Source organism: Ahaetulla prasina, chromosome 1 (assembly GCF_028640845.1).
Source record: "Ahaetulla prasina isolate Xishuangbanna chromosome 1, ASM2864084v1, whole genome shotgun sequence".
In the NCBI taxonomy this organism is placed as follows: Eukaryota; Metazoa; Chordata; class Lepidosauria; order Squamata; family Colubridae; genus Ahaetulla; species Ahaetulla prasina.
The window spans coordinates 32172332-32190218 of NC_080539.1; the positions used below are offsets into that span (position 1 = coordinate 32172332).

At 38.7% G+C, this 17887-nt stretch overlaps 1 protein-coding gene across 7 annotated transcripts in view; it reads left to right on the forward strand.

Annotated features, from left to right (window-relative positions):
* PTK2B (protein tyrosine kinase 2 beta) overlaps window positions 1–17887 on the forward strand; it is a 129879-nt gene that overhangs the window by 18275 nt on the left and 93717 nt on the right. The window contains exon 1 of one of the 7 annotated variants that reach the window (XM_058164753.1): window positions 14012–14077. The exons of the other annotated variants lie outside the window; for them this stretch is intronic. The gene's annotated coding sequence lies outside the window, so the exon portion shown is untranslated. Of the gene's footprint in view, window positions 1–14011; window positions 14078–17887 lie in introns of those variants that run through there. 7 annotated transcript variants of the gene reach the window in all.

The following is a 17887-nucleotide window of genomic DNA, read 5'->3' on the forward strand; positions in this document are numbered from 1 at the left end:
AAAGTCCAGTTGCTTTTTGAAAAAGCACCTTTGGGACAATCATGACCTGGATGACTGAGAATCTCTGTAGACATTTATCTATGCAGTTTCGGATGGCTATTTTGAACTTTTCCAAGACACCACATAAGAAATATGATGAATTGGAACTAGGGAATGCAATTTTATGAAGCAACAGTAGAAATATTTTTAGTCTTCAGTCAGAGGATTCCAAATCTGGAAATCATACCTTAAGCCATCTAGCCAAAACAGGAATGTCCAGCTTGCAACTCTCACCCAGTGGCTGTGCTCCAGTTGCATGCTACTTTTTTTTTCTGTTTATTTCCGGAGAAATGGCTTGCAGCCTGGCAGGAAATGTTGGCTCTGTGCAGTAATGAATCATTCTTGGGTAGTAACTGAGGAGCTCAGAAAGAATTTAAATGTGCTTTCCATCAGAACTATTTGGTGAGTTTCATTTGATGCTTAACATCAAGAATGTTAAGATGACTATAAAAAGAAAGTGAAAGGAAAAAAGGGGGAGGGAAGGGGGGGGAAAGGGCGGGCAGTCAGGACTTGGTGTTCCGGATGCAGCATACTTCTTTTTTGCTTGGAGGCTGTGAAATGACAAATATGGAGACCATCTGTGGTGGAGTGAATCATGAGGGTGAGGGAAAGCTAAGGCAGCAAACAGCAGAAGGCAAAACTAGAGGCAGTTTTAAAATGCACTCTCCAGCTTCACAGATATAAGAAGGCATCATCTGAATCAAGATTTGTTCTGAGCAACCTCTCAGATGCCTTGCAAAGACCTATTTCAGCTACATCCTTAACCACAAACTGCTGATAGTTAGAGATAAGCTGCCAGTGCATATGGGTATTGTTGTTTTTTCTGGGTAAGAGACATTGATTGCTACATTCCTGACATGTATTTTACTCCTTTTAAGTGTAACGTTCTGAGCAAAAAATAATAATAATAATATATAGATGATACCTCTGGGGGAAATATAACAGTATTCTCCACACCTTGTAACAGGATGTTACATAAGTTAAAGATCTCACATCTCTGTCTGGGTACAAGACTGGGGAGGGCTGGTGTGCTGTGGAGAAATTTCTGCCCATCCTGGGCCTGCAAGTTGGGTGATCCTCATACAATTGTTCACCTTGCAGGGGAAAAAAATCTCTTTTCCCCATTTTGCTTGATTTATTTATTTCTGTAAGGGGTCCGAAAAGTCAATACTGCTCCAAAAAATGTTAATACAGTACTTTCTCCTGGATCTTCTCTTGGGTGTTATCCATGCTACCACCTTCAAAAGTAGCTGAGATGATCAAACAGCTGCTTTGGTTAGTCGTTTTATTCTCTTCCCTCTCAGCTTCTATCTCTGCTTTGCACACCTAACTCACTCGGTGATTATTTTCCTGGGTTTTCATGCTATCTGCACGTGGTAACACATTTATGTTGAGTTGGGTTGGCTCAAAACTGAAATGAATCGATGAAAGTGTTGAACTTCAATGCAGTCTATGGATAAATCAACACGGGGTTTAAGTCACTTGGAAAATCCCCTACAGAACATCCTGTCCTTGAAGCAAGCTCTTTTCTTCTTTTTTCTTAATTTTTCCATCCACATCACACAGAATCCAAGGTCATCTAAAGAAGCTGAATGGTGGGAGATTCAGAGCTAATACTTTTATTAGAGGAAATACTTTACTTTTTCATCAGTCCCCTTTTAAATTGCAGTACTCGCTACCAGAAGATGCAATGCTAACCAACCCGAATTTCTTTACAGGGAGTCAGACAAATCCATAATGGCTAGCAATGATAATTTCTTCCAGTAACGGAGATGTTATGTCTCTCAGTACCAGTTGCTGGGGAACACGAGTGGGAAGTGCTATGTGCTGTTTGAATGGGTACTAGATAGCTGCATTAAATTTCCTGAATCCAAGAAGGAACATCTTGAATATCGGTTGCTAGGGAGCAACAGTGGAGAAAAACCTTTATAGCTCATCTTGTACAAGGTGACCTTCTCTTGACCACTGGATGACTCTGAATGCTGGATGAGGAGGCCCTCCAACCTGATTCCACAGGACTCTCTATATGTTTCTATGTCCAAGCCCCATGTTATCAAATGCTCCTTTATACACCAATGTATGTCCCTTGTATTAATATTTAATTCACCAGCAAGTGAACAGAGTACTGGACTATGGGAGTGATCTCTGTGGTGGTGCAGTGGTTAGAATGTAGTATTACACGTACAGGCTAATTATGCTAAGTGCCAGCAGTTCGATTCTCATCGGGTCAAGATTGACTCAGCCTTCCATCCTTTCAAGGTTGGTAAAATGAGGACCCAGATTATTGGGGGCAATATGCTGACTCCGTAAACCATTTAAAGAGGGCTGTAAGACACTGTGAAGCGGTATATACTGTAAGTCTAAGTGCTATTTAACAGAATAACAGAGTTGGAAGGGACTTTGGAGGTCTTCTAGTCCAGTTAGGCAGGAAACCCTATACCACTTCAGACAAATGGTTATCCAGTATTATTCTTAAAAACTTCCACTGTTGGAATATTTACAACTTCTGCAGGCAAGTTGTTCCACTGATAAATTGTTCTGTCAGGAAATTTCTCCTTAGTTCTAAGTTGCTTCTCTGCTTGATTAGTTTCCACCCATTGCTTCTTGTCCTACCATCAGGTGCTTTGGAGAATAGCTTCACTCTCTCTTCTTTCTATTTCTATTGTTATCTTGAAATAGCAATATAAATATTTGAAATAGCAATAGAAGTATTTCTATTTCTATTGTTATCTTGGGAGATGAGCCAGATGCTGCCTAGAGATGTGTCAGATCAGAGACAGCATAGTTTGCAGCTGAACGGTAGGTGGGGCAAGAAGAAACCCTCCCTAATTCTCAGGATGAAAGGGGATGGGGAATTGTCCAGGTAGACCATAGCTTATGTCTATAATTGAGCACAAAATTTCTGTTGCTAAGTGAGACGTGTTAAATGAGTTTTGGCACATTTTACAACCTTTCTTGTTATAGTTGTTAAGTGAATCACTGCAGTTGCAAAGTTAGCACATGGTCATTAAGTGAATCTTGCTTTCCTATTGATTTTACTTGTCAGAAAGTTGAAAAAAGTGGCCATATGACCCTGGGACACTGCAACTGTCATAAAGAAGAAGAATAGAATTTTATTGGCCAAGTGTGATTGGACACACAAGGAATTTGTTTTGCTACATATGCTCTCAGTGTAGATAAAAGAAAAAAGTAAAAAATACATCAAAGGTACAACATTTACAACACAAATGATGGTCATAGGTTGCAATTTAACCCTTAATGATAGCAACAAAAAGTTACAGTCATACAGTCATAAGTAGAAAGAGATTGGTGATGAAGACGATGAGAAGATTAATAGTAGTTTTTTTTTGTTTAAATTTATATCCCGCCCTTCTTCGAAGACTCAGGGCGGCTTACAATGTGTAAGCAATAGTCTCATTATATTTGTATATTTACAAAGTCAACTTATTGCCCCCCCAACAATCTGGGTCCTCATTTTACCTACCTTATAAAGGATGGAAGGCTGAGTCAACCTTGGGCCTGGTGGGACTAGAACCTGCAGTAATTGCAGGCAGCTGTGTTTTAATAACAGGCTATCTTACAGCCTGAGCCACCACGGCCCTAGTGTAGATTTAGTAAATAGTTCGACAGTGTTGAGGGAATTATTTGTTTAGCAGAGTGATGGCCTTCGGGAAAAAACTGTTCTTGTGTCTAGTTGTTCTGGTGTGCAATGCTCTGTAGCGTCATTTTGAAGGTAGGAGTTGAAACATTTTATGTCCAGGATGTGAGAGATCTGTAAATATTTTCACGGCCCTCTTCTTGATGCACAGTATACAGGTCCTCAATGGAAGGCAGCTTGGTAGCAATTATTTTTTCTGCAGTTCTAATTATCCTCTGAAGTCTGTATCTTTCTTGTTGGGTTGCAGAACCAAACCAGACAGTTATAGAGGTGCAAATGACAGACTCAATAATTCCTCTGTAGAACTGGATCAGCAGCTCCTTGGGCAGTTTGAGCTTTCTGAGTTGGCGCAGAAAGAATAGTCTCTGTTGTCCTTTTTTGATGATGTTTTTGATATTAACTGTCCATTTTAGATCTTGTGATATGATAGAACCTAAAAATTTGAAGGTTTCTACTGTTGATACTGTGTTGTCAAGTATTGTGAGAGGTGGAAGTATGGAAGGGTTTCTCCTAAAGTCTACCACCATTTCTACAGTTTTTAGTGTGTTCAGTTCCAAATTGTTACGGTCGCACCACAAGGCTAGTCGTTCGACCTCAATATGAACCAGTTGCTGAACATCTGACGTATGATTATGTGACCGTGGGGATGTTGCTATGGTTGTGTGAAAAACGGTCATAAGTCACTTTTTTCAGTGCCATTGTAACTTGGAATGGTCACTAAACGAATGGTTATAAGTCAAGGACTACCTGTACTTTCAAACTTGCAAATTTCTGTGAATGTAACCTTAACAATAAAGTAGAATTAGCTAATCTGGTCATATTTCCTAACTGGCTTATTTGATAAAGCTTACATGAACTGACTGGGATTTTGGTTGGTTCTAGCAGGCAGGTTTTCTTTTATTATATTATGCTGCCCAAAGTAAATTTTTAGCAGTTCATATTCTAAAGCACTGTTTCTCAACCTGAAGTCCATACATCTGAAAGTTGCCAAGGTTGAGAAACACTGCCCTAAAGTCCCAAGAAATAAGATTTGGCTACCCAAGTTTATATTTTGCAGAACTTCCTCTGACTGTTTGCTGTTCCTCTTCATTCTGAGAGGAGTTATAACAGAACAGAGTATAAGCAAATAATAGATACAAACTCAAGGTAAACCACTCCAAACTCGATTGCAGAAAATATGACTTCAGTAACAGTGTAGTCAATGCCTGGAATGTACTACCTGACTTTGTAGTTTCTTCCCCAAACCCCCAAAACTTTAAGCTTAAACTGTCTACTGTTGACCTCACCCCATTCCTAAGAGATCTGTAAGGGGCGTGCATAAGTGCACCAGGGTGCCTACTGCCCTGTCCTAATATTCCCTTTTACTTATTCTTTTCATGTATCCAAATTATGTTTATACTTTTACCTGTTATCTTATATATGATTGACAAATAAATAGAATAAATAAAAATAAATAAACCGCCTCAGTGGTGGGATTCAAATTTTTTTACTACTGGCTTGGTGGGCATGGCATGGCTTGGTGGGCGTGGCTTGGTGGTCATGGCAGGAGAAGGATACTGTAAAATCTTCCTTCCCTCCCCACTCCAGGGGAAGGTTACTGCGAAATCCCCATTTCCTCCCAATCAGCTGGGACTCAGAAGGTACAGAATAGACAGGGGTGGGGCCAGTCAGAGGTGGTGTTTACTGGTTCTCAGAACTACTCAAAATTTCAGCTACCAGTTCTCCAGAACTTGTCAGAACCTGCTGAATACCACCTCTGAACCTACTGCTCAAATAGGAAAACCTATACAATTTCAGACAAATGGTTTTCCAATCTCTTCTTAAAAACCTCCAGTGTTGGAGCACTCAAAACTTCTGGAAACATGTCATTCCACTGATTAATTGTTCTCATTGTTAGGAAATTCCTCCTTAGTTCTAGGTTGCTTCTCTCCTTGATTAGTTTCCATTCATTGCTTCTTGTCCTCTCCTTTAGGTGCTTTGGAGAATAATTGACTGCCCTCTTCTTTGTGGTGGCCTCTTTTATATTTGAACTGAAAGGCTAGTGATTAAAATGGCACCTCATCATTTCAAAAAGCAGAGAAGACCTTACAGAATGGCCTACAAATGGCAGCCTCACCCACATGGGTGTAATGTGCTTACCCCCCACAACACACTTTTTGGCCTTCAGCCTTCCCCCAAATATTGTGTAGCCTTTGGCCACCAAAAGGTGATACACTTCATGTAAAGCTCTTATTTTATTTTATTCTATGCTTTGCTACAAGAGGAAAGGATCTCCATATGCTGATCAGTGGGATAGGGACTGAATAATATTTTTGTTTTTAGTCCTGGATCAGAACAATTTGCAATGTAAAATAAGATATGTGAGAAGATGTTCCTCTTTGCCCCTTTGTTAATTCTGTCACAATCTCACTTATGTTGCTTGAAGTATCTGCCAAAAAATAGTCTGTTATGAGTTGGTATTGCATATTCACATATTTAAATTCAATTAACTATTGAGCGGTTTGTGCACAATTTTTTTTCTTTTCTTTTAAATGTTAGTTAAACCTACATTGACAAACAAAACACTGAAAATAAAAATCAGGACAAGAACGAATGAAGCACAGCATGTGTAAAGGATATCAGAGATAAAGGATATAATAATTAATTTGATATCTTGAGGCAGTGGTGGGATTCAATGTTTTTATTACTGGTTCTGTGGGCATGGCTTGGTGGGCGTGGCAGGGGATGGTTACTGCAAAATCCCCATTTCTTCCTGATCAGCTGGGACTCAGGAGGCAGAGAATAGATGGGGGCGGGGCCAATCAGAGGTGGTATTTACTAGTTAATAGTTTACACTACCAGTTCTCCAGAACTGGTCAGAACCTGCTGAATACCACCTCTGTCTTAAGGGATGTACTGTACAGTACAGGGGAGTAGATGTGGTGAGGGGTTGGTTTAAACCAGGGTCTGGCAAATTCAATCCATCATTAACCATGGAAACTTTGTGGAGAATTTGAGCCTGCCATTCTCTCTTAGCATGACATTCTTCACAGGGCTGGGGTTACGAGGGAAAAATGGAGAAGAGTCTGCTATGCATGCAGCTTTAGGCTTCTGGAATGGAAAACCAACAATATCAATAAACAAAGTACCTCTTGCACAGATAGATGGAATTTATCAGGATTATTTTATTGATAGAACTAAAAACCTTGAAACCAAAATGGAATAAAATAATAATTAGGGATTTTTTTTTAGACTCTTCCCTGTTGTCTTCACATTTTGCCAATCAAAGAAAAATGTACTTCAGTTTCCCACTGTTCTGCTATTTTAAATTTAGCATCTTCAGAAATTGTGTGACTTCTTTGTGCTGCATCTCTTTGGCCAGTCATGGTAATGGGTAATAAATGTTAATATTGTGTAATTTTTCCAAATTTTCTTTTAAAAAAAAGAATCAAAATAAGGAGAGTAATTAAAGGGCTATTGCGGTCAGAGACAACAATATGTATCTATGTCATTATAAGCCCTATGATACAATCTAGAATGGTTAATGTAATGCAGTTTTCAAAGTACCATCTATGAATTATTTTTATACTCAGTTTGTGATGACTTGCTAAAATAGATTGAAAAGGAAGTTTATACTTTGCCCAGCTGACTCATCCAGTTCAGGTCCTCTTCTGATACTATTTAAAGACCTATATGACCGCCTTTAGTATTTTATAAATAATTTCTTTCATTTAAAGTAAAGTGGACTTGTATCTTTCTTTATAACTTAACATTTTTGATTAGTAAGTTTTGATAAGCTTGAGGGAAAAAAAATATCTACTACATTTGTCTTGTTTGAAACTTGGAACTTATGATCCATTCTTCTGACAATGCGTTCAGTATGCATTCATCACCCTCACAGTTAGAAAAGTATTTAACAACTTATATGCCTCAGCATTTCAAAAGAGCTTTTCTTAAGAGCTTGCTTCAAACAACTAGACTCTATAGTGAGATATGGGAGATTTCATGGAGTTCCATTCAAAGAAAGGCTGTGTATTTGTGGAGCACCAACCATTGATGATATTGGACATATTTTTTTTGACTACTGACTGTACTCTGCTTATTTAGATCCTTATTTAAAAACTAAAAAATACTGTGGCCCCAGGGGAAACTAACTTTTAGCAGGGAATGAACCTGCATATCACTTGTAAGGCCACACTTTTCATATCAAAGGCCATCTCAAAGAGAACAGAACATTTATAGCAGATTGGAGTTAACTATAGGGGTTACTTACTATAAACACATCCTATTTTTTTCATTGCATCTATTTGTGTATTAGTTTTATGCTTTTGATATGGTTAAATAATTAAATCAATAAAGATTCTAGTCTAGTCTAATCTACCCTACCCTACCCTACCCTACCCTACCCTACCCTATCCTATCCTATCCTATCCTACAGAAATGCAGTATTGTTAGTACAGAGAACAGAGAGCAAGTATGACATAGTGGTTAAGACACAAAACCTTTTCTTTCAGCGTTAGGAATGGCAAATACCTCTGAAATCTTGCAAAGAACACTGCAGGGACTCATCCAGGCTGTCATCAGGAACTAATGCTGTCTGGACAAAAACAAAACAAACAATTTTTTTGCAGAGTACTGTACTTTCTCATAACTTGCATGGATCATAATTATGTTTAAAATATAGATCATTAAGGAACAGGAAATCGGGATGGTTCAGGAGAAGAACCTATTTCCAAACTTCAATAATAATTTTAAAACATTGATTCACTGTTGTAGCTATCATTCTATCTGCAATTCAACTTATGACCTAATGTATGTCTTTTGAGTGCTGAACAGAACATAGAATGATAGAGTTGGAAGGGACCTTGGAGGTCTTCTAGTCCAACTTTCTGCTCAGCCATTCAGACAAATGGTCATCCAGTGTCTGTTTGAAAGTCTCCAGTGATGGAGCGTCCACAACTTTTGAAGGCAAGCTATTCCATTCATTGATTGTTCTAACCATTAGGAATTTTCTCCTTAATTCTAGGTTGCTTCTCTCTTCAGTTAGTTTCCATCCATTGTTTCTTGCCTTGCCTTTTGGTGCTTTGGAAAATAATTGATCCCGTTGTCTTTGTAGAAGCCTCTCAAATATTGGATCGCTTCTACATGTGTCCTTCGCTTCATTAGCCTAGACATAGCCAATTCCTATAATTATTCTTCATATATTTTAGCCAGCAGCCTCCTAATCATTCTAATCATGCTCTTCTCAGCACTCTTTCCAGAGTCTTTTTTATATTGCGGTGATGAGAATTGAATACAGTTGGTTTTTAGTTGCTGGATTACTTGTTTGTTTTAAATGAAAAAGCATCAATGCCTATTTGTATATTTCAATGTTTATTTCAGGTACAGTATACTACATTTCCATCATACATTTGTTTGCATGCCTGATCTAAGGTTTTTTTTTAATAATTATATATAATTATGTAGGAAACCAAGTAATAAACAAGGGAGTTAGAATTATTTAAACATAAATAAAATTTTAGGGAAAGCAGTCGTTTTTTTGCAGTTGTTTGCCAAGCACTAACAAATGTGTTGCCATGAATTCTGTTTTTAACTTTCACAAGAAAAAGCAATAATCGTGTTTCTTTAATTGTGTTTAAGATGGCAATCCTTTGTAATAATTTCTCTAAATAACAATTCACCTGATGCAAGATCCAGTAGGATTTAGGAGAAACTAGAATAATGTTTTCAGGGATTTTTGTGCCAGTTTCTGAATATCCAAAACAGTGGTGGTGAAACTTTTACTCACCAAGTGCCCAACAGGTCCATGCTTCGTGCACTCTGAGCACACACATGCCATCCATGCTAACACGCCACTCCTCCCCCGTGTGCTGCATGTGCAACCACACCATCTACAATGTGCACAGCTTTCGCGCACGCCCCCACCATATGCTATGCACACAATTGCACCATCTGTGCATGTGTGTGGTTTTTACGTGTGGAATGCTTGTGCATGAACGCCATGTGCGCATGCTCACGCTGTGCACCAGTACTCTTGTGTGCATGCATAAATGCGTGCGCATGCGCAGGAGAGCTCTGAGGACGAGCTGGGTCTCCTGAATTGCGTGCATGCGCATTGGAGGCCCAAACATCAGCTGGGGCGTGCGCGCATGCACAGCAGCAGGTGAGTTGGGCGATAGCTTGCGTGCCTGGAAAAATGGCTCTACGTGCCACTTCCAGCACACATGCCGTAGGACCGCCATCACGGATCTAAAACATAGATTTTATATTCTTTTTTACAATGTTTATAATTCAAGTGTAAAAATTATTACATTACATCATTTCATTTTCTGTTACAATTTGATTAAGGGAATGTTTGTCTCCATCTGTTAATTTGGTAAGTTTAGATATATTAGACAACCCAATGACCTAATGGGTCATCCTTTGAGAAAAATGTAGTGCCGTTTGATGTAACCAGAATTAATATTAAATTTTAGGCTGATCATATTTTTTTATCACAATGCTGGACAGTTGTGTGGTCACCTAAGAAGAGTATATATCATAAATAAATAATTGTAGTGGTAAAAGAACTTCAATAATAATTCAATATTTACTTATTTAGATGTAGATAGACAAAAAAAGCAGGTTGAGCTGGAAGGCAAAGTTAAACATCTCATCAGTTTGGAGTCACTGCATTATCACAAGTGACCCAAGTCCAGCCCCCTGTGAATTCTCTTGATCCATATCTAGTGCCAATTTAGCTTTGACTGGATTTTTGTGTACAAGTAGCAATAATAAACTCTTCTTGCTTTGAACTCAACAAATGTTCCTGGTTGGAATAGAATAGAATAACAGAGTTGAAATGGACCTTGGAGGTCTTCTAGTCCAACCTCCTGCTTAGGCAGGAAAGCCTACACCACTTCTGACAAATGGTTATCCAACATCTTCTTAAAAACTTCCACTGTTGGAGCATTCACAACTTCTGGAGGCAAGTTGTTCCACTGATTAATTGTTCTAACTGTCAGGAAATTGGTTATTTGTGCCTGACATTAAACAGATAAGTAAAATGACTATGGATTGCCAAAATAACAGTGGGAATGGGAGGAATGTCTGATTTCCTGCTGGCTTCCCCATTGACTGGATTTCTGAGTGTATCAGAAATCACAACCATATGACCATGTGGATATGCTGCAACAGCCACAATTTTGCAAATAAACTCATCTGAACATTGTGGAAATTTCAATTTCAGTAGATCCCAATTATTATTATTTTTTGTATTCTTTAGGTCAGCAGTTTTTAGGTATATTAATTCAAAAATTGTTGGGCTGTAATGCACCATTTCAGCCAACTTGAAGATACAAATAGGTAAACACAAGGGGAGTTTTAGAAATACATAGAAACTACTTAGAGCTGATTGGTTTTGGAAAGCTGGTTAGACTTAGTACTTTAATGGGAGGCCACTAAGAAATCCAAGGGATGTAAAATAGAAACAGAACTAAAAAAAAAAAACATTTCAGGAACAAACTCTTCTTTTTCTTTCCAAGAAAATGATGTGGCTGAGACTATGAAGCCCCTTGGAGTTAATGTAAATAAGATCTCCTTCAAATCCAGATTAACTCCAAGGGACTTCATATTAATAATAATAATAATAATAATAATAATAATAATAATAATAATAATAATAACAACAACAACAACAACAACAACAACAACAACAACAACAACAACAACAGAGTTGGAAGGGGCTTGGAGGTCTTCTAATCCAACCCCCTGCCCAGGCAGGAAACCCTACACCATTTCAGACAAATGGCTATCCAACATTTTCTTTAAAATTTCCAGTGTTAGAGCATTTACAACTTCTGCAGGCAAGTTGTTCCACTGATTAATTGTTCTAACTGTCAGGAAATTTCTCCTTAGTTCTAAGTTGCATCTCTCCTTGATCAGTTTCCACCCATTGCTTCTTGTTCTACCCTCAGGTGCTTTGGAGAACAGCCCGACTCCCTCTTCTTTGTGGCAACCCCTGAGATATTGGAACACTGCTATCATGTCTCCCCTAGTCCTTCTTTTTATTAAACTAGACATACCCAGTTCCTGTAACTGTTCTTCATATGTTTTAGCCTCCAGTCCCCTAATCATCTTTGTTGCTCTTCTCTGCACTCTTTCTAGAGTCCCAACATCCTTTCCACATCGCGGCGACCAAAACTGAATGCAATATTCCAAGTGTGGCCTTACCAAGGCATTATAAAGTGGTATTAACACTTCACGTGATCTTGATTCTATCCCTCTGTTTATGCAGCCCAGAACTGTGTTGGCTTTTTTGGCAGCTGCTGCACACTGCTGGCTCATATCTAAATGGTTGTCCATTAGGACTCCAAGATCCCTCTCACAGTTACTACTATTGAGCAAGGTACCACATATCCGGTACCTGGGCATTTTGGTTTTTTTGGCCTAAATGTAGAACCTTACTTTTTTCACTGTTGAATTTCATTTTGTTAGATAGTGCCCAATGTTCAAGTCTGTCAAGATCTTTCTGTATCTTGAGCCTATCTTCTGGCGTGTTGGCTATTCCTGCCAGCTTGGTGTCATCTGCAAATTTGATGAGTTCCCCATCTATCCCCTCGTCCAAGTCATTGATGAAGATGTTGAAGAGTACTGGGCCTAAAACAGAGCCTTGGGGTACTCCACTGCATACTTCCCTCCATGTGGATGTAGTTCCATTGAGGACTACATGTTGAGTGCGGTTGGTCAGCCAGTTATGAATCCATCTGGTGGTGGTGCTGTCTAACCCACATTTTTCTACTTTATCTAGTAGTAGGTTATGGTCTACTTTATCAAATGCTTTACTGAAGTCCAAGTAAATTATATCGACAGCATTCCTCTGGTCCACTAATTTTGTCACTTTGTCAATTTAAACTATTTTGTAGTATTTAGAGAATTTAAAATGCTATTTATTATCATTATGAATATTTTTTGTCAAAGTATCCTCTATGGCTTTTTTCTTAATCAATACAGCTGATTTTTACTAAGTATACAAGTAGTAACATTTCAGTTTTTGTTTTTTGTCATTCACAGAAGAAACTAAGAATTTTACCATTGGTTTATGTCACCAAATACATTATTTAAAATGTATAAAGGCATTTCAAATTTATCTTACAAATGTGAACAACAAGAGGGACACTTCATGGATGTATAAAAATGCTAGAAATTTTAGATTCAAGTACATATACTGATTCAGAGATTTTTTGTTATTTGTTATTTATTTATTTCTCAAGCATGTGCAAGATAACAGGTATAAGTATAAACATGATATGAACACAAGAAAAGAGTACAAATAAATGGGGACAGTAGCACAGGGATGGTAGCAGTGGTGGGATTCAAATTTTTTTACTACCAGTTCTGTGGGCATGGCTTGGTAGGTGTGGCTTGGCTAGGCAGGCGTGGCTTGGCTTGGCAGGCGTGGCTTGGCTTGGCTTGGCAGGCGTGGCAGGGGAAGGTTACTGCAAAATCCCTATTTCCTCCCGATCAGCTGGGACTCAGGAGGCAGAGAATAGATGGGGGCAGGGTTTACAGAATTCATTCTTTTAAATCTTGCTTTAAAAAAAAAATTAGCATACCATACTTACACAATGCCCCCTAATCATAGTTTGCATGGCATTCATCTTCAGAGTCATCATTTGATTTTAAAAACAACGGAAGAATTGATCTGTTGAAAACATGAAATTGGGAGGAAGCTCTGAAATAAATGTTGCTTCAGTAATGCAATAATTGAGAGTGTTTTAGAATAGGCAAAGTTGCTGATCCTTTTTTTTTTTTTTTTGTCTATCATGTTCAGCCGCTCTAATTATTTTTTTCCTTTCAAACTGTCTGTTCTGAGCATCAAGAAGAACAGTAGGCTTTCAAATACAGCTGGCTAAATTAATCTAAACAGCATTCTTTCCTTCGCATGCACAGACACACACCCGCACACAGGCTCTTAAATTCCCCGTTCTGCTTCCCTCCCACACCTGGATTCATAACACATTGCATAAGAAGCTCTGAAAGAAACTCCTGGTGCCAAAGTTGGAAGCTGTTTCCCCCCCACGTTTCTTCTCAGATACAGCACAAAGTATCATCAGGGGTTAGAGAGGAATTATAGAGGGAGGTAGCGGTGACTCACTGCTCGCCATTAAGAAGCTGTGTGCGTGTGGTTTTTTTTAAAATAAATTAATGGGTTTGCAATTGCATGCTACCTAGAAACAAGGAAGGAATGAAGGCAAACCAAAAAAATAACCTGAGAATCTACGAAGTATTCGTAAACATTTTCAGTCATGTCTAAGATTGTATGTAATTTACTTACGGTTTTGCAACATTTTCAGTGACGGAAGATGCAAATTCTCCCTCTGCTCACATGGATGGAAAGTGAAGGTTGGCTGTTCAGTCAAGGTATTTTTAATTTATGTGATATGAAATTGAGTCAGGAGGAAAAAATAGGTGCAAGTGAGAAGGCCGATCTATTTGGCATTCATCTGCAAAGAAAAAGAAAAAATAAGTGGGAGCTAAACAAGAGAATGTTCACGTGACCATTTGAAGTGGATCTTGTATTGCTTTTCAAGTCTTTGGATTCATTTTGTACAAGCTGTAGAACCATGGCCAATCTCTAAACATGCATTTAAATTCCATGGTAGTGAGAGGTTTGGAGGATATTGTAAGAAGAGAAAGGATATTTGAAATGAGGAAAGGGCAGGAAGAACACAACTACTTTCTCTTGAGCTTCCTCTCTGATTTTCAGCTTCTCCACAAGTGTCATTCCTGGTTTAAAACAATTGTGCTAGAGCATAATTGTGCTGTCAAACTCGCGGCCCGGATACATCGCATGCTGCCCATGCCCAGTTTAGCGAAGGGGAAAAAAGTTGTGATATGTCACGTGACGACGCGAGTTTGACACCCCTGTGCTAAGGTATTATTCCCTAAATCTGTAGGTAATAACTTTAGTTTGACTATGTTTCTAGTCGTGATCTCCCAGTGCAGATCATTGTCTTAGCTTTGTTGCCTTTGCCAATTTTTTACTATCCAGCCTGACCTTCTAATGCGTGTATGCTCTTTTGCTGATATTGATTGTTGATTTTATTGATTCAAAGTACTCAGAAGTACTTAAGAAGTACTCTTCCATGCTGATTCCAAGTGATACGCGGAGGTGCAGTACTTTTGGAGATGTAGATGCCATTGGTTGTTATTATGACCAAGTACAAATGCTTGTCATGGGCACCATGAATTTGCCTGATGGGTTTTTAAGATCCTAGGTGTGCCCCTGCCTCCAAACTCAGCTGCAGTATATGTACCGTGAGTCCATTTTTGAAGGTTGTGAATAAATACTTCCTTTGGTCCAATCTGACTCTTGCTGTTCATCAATTTTATGGTTCAATTTGTATGACAGTTTCGGATTGTTGTTATTATGTTTGCACACAGTCATATGAAACAACAAGTACCGTCCCTGTGATTTTTTTTTTCTTGTTCAACATAGGTGGTCCTATCAATATTTTATTCAAACAATATAGAAAGATAAAGGTAATGTCATTGAATAAATGGAAAAACTGTGAAAAACTTTGCAATCATTCATTCAACAACAACAAAATAACAGATATGTCATGGTTTTCTGTGGAAAAAGCAAGTGCACTTTTGGCTCTGACACTTGACATTGTCTCCTTTAACGGGAACAACCTCAAGTGTACTTTACTTATAACTGTTTACCAGTCTTTGATCACTTGACCATGCCAATATATGATGACTGTGCGACATTGTAACCATTGTAATTCGTGCCAGGTGCCAAGCCCCCAATTCCTAATTTAGCTGTAGGAATGTTGCAACAGCTGCATCTTAGAGGACCACTTGGAATAGAATAGAATAGAATAGAATAGAATAGAATAGAATAGAATAGAATAGAATAGAATAGAATAGAATAGAATTTTTTTATTGGCCAAGTGTGATTGGACACACAAGGAATTTGTCTTGGTGCATATGCTCTCAGTGTACATAAAAGAAAAGATACCTTCATCAAGGTACAACATTTTCAACACAAATGATGGTCAATATATCAATATAAATCATAAGGCTTACCAGCAACAAAGTTACAGTCATACAGTCATAAGTGGAAAGAGATTGGTGATGGGAATGATGAGAAGATTAATAATAGTGCAGATTTAGTAAAAAGTCTGACAGTGTTGAGGGAATTATTTGTTTAGCAGAGTGATGGCCTTTGGGAAAAAACTGTTCTTGTGTTCTGGTGTGCAGTGCTCTATAGCGTCGTTTTGAGGGTAGGAGTTGAAACAGTTTATGTCCAGGATGTGAGGGATCTGTAAATATTTTCATGGCCCTCTTCTTGATTCGTGCAGTATACAGGTCCTCAGTGGAAGGCAGGTTGATAGCAATTACTTTTTCTGCAGTTCTAATTATCCTATGAAGTCTGTGTCTTTCTTGCTGGGTTGCAGAACCGAGCCAGACAGACCTCATTCATCACTATCATAACTTCAAATGGTCACTGAATGAGTGGGTCTCTAAACGAAAACTTCCTGTGCCTGTATGTGTTGAAATTTGTCAAAAATGTCAAACATTTCAAATGGGTATCCTAATTTTTCACATGATTTATGTGTACATATGTTTCATAGAACACAGAATGCCTTTGCTTAGTAACACAGCACAGTTGCTAGACATGCCAAAGGTCCTACCCAGTACCAGAGTTAAAATAATGGAGAAAACCTCCCTTTATCTGAAGTCCCTGCAATTGTGGATAATAGAGAATTGCCCATCAGGGTAGCCAATACTTGGGCCAATGATCTGATTTGGCATGAACAGCTTCTCTCAGCTAATCTGCTGGTTCCTCAGCATCTTAAGCTTGCTCCAAAATAGAAATTCATACTGTTTCCTTCATGCCTCCCTTTTCTGAATTGTTTAAGAGCAGCAATCTCCCAACAAAAAGTGGCATTGAAAGTAAGCGGAGTGCTGCTGCAAAGCCTCCCCCACAAACTGAACTGGATGTGACTGAAAAATTCCCCCCTCCTCCCCCCCCCCAGGAGCAGGTATGGGCAGATTTCCCAGTAACCTTTATGAGCCAAGAGAAAGCAAGCAAGCTAGAAAGGAAGTGTATGGAGCTGGAGTAGGGAGGCATTTGTACCATCAAAAACTCGTGTTGATGGGGGTGGGGGAGAGCACAGGTCCTTCATTAGTCTCCAAGTTCTTTGGTCGCTAGGTGCAATTGTCGCTAAGCAACTACATTCTTTCTGCTAAAGTTGTATGTGCTCTATTTAGAAGCAAAGGCATAATAAAGCTATGTTGTGTGAGCGCCTTGTGGTTTCTGTTGAAAACTGGGAAAATTATAATCAAGCTATGGTGCATGAGTGTGCTATGGTTTCTGTTGAAGACAGAGAAGGTTATATTAGATGGTCCAAAGGTAGCAAGGAAGCAATCTGAATTACATATAAATGACTCATTTAACTGTCTGAACCAGCTCAATGTTTTGTTTTTCAAATTGCAACACTGATGTTTTTATGAACGATCTGGAGAATATCTTGAAATAATCTGTCTGGGCAGAAGTGGTCCGTAAAAAAGTTTCAGTTCACACATTGGTATTTCAGTTGAACATCCAGGTTTGTTAACTCAGCACCTAAAACAGAGGTCTTCAAATTTGGCAGCTTTAAGACTTGTGGACTTCGACTATATAGCTATAGCTGGCTGGAGAATTCTGGGAGTTGAAGTCCACAAGTCTTAAAGCTGCCAAGTTTGAAGACCTCTGACCTAAAAGTGAGACAAACAAATGTTTAATTTTAATGAAATTGAACAAAAGCCAATTGCATCTTGGCAGGGACTTGCTTACATTTTGGAGTCTATCCTTAGTATACCCCCTAGGGGATAAGCATAACTCATCTGGGAAATGTTTCATATCTCTCATCTATTATAACTATTGATAATGTCTTAGCCATGTTCCAGACAGTTCAGATCATCCCACAGTATCAGTTTTAGGGCAGTAAAATCCTCTGACTTGTGCAACAGGTATTTGGAAGCTTATGCCCTCCGATGCTGGGGGTGATGTGAAGCTACTCAGGGGTTGTCTTATCCTTTCCCAACCTGGAACAGTGCCTGATCATTAATCACCATTTGGAGGTTTAAAATGCTGGTGTTCTACTCTCTTTTCTCTTTTGTCTATGATTGAGGGATAGCTCTGTGAAATGCAAAAGATGGTTCACTGATTTTGAGTGAATT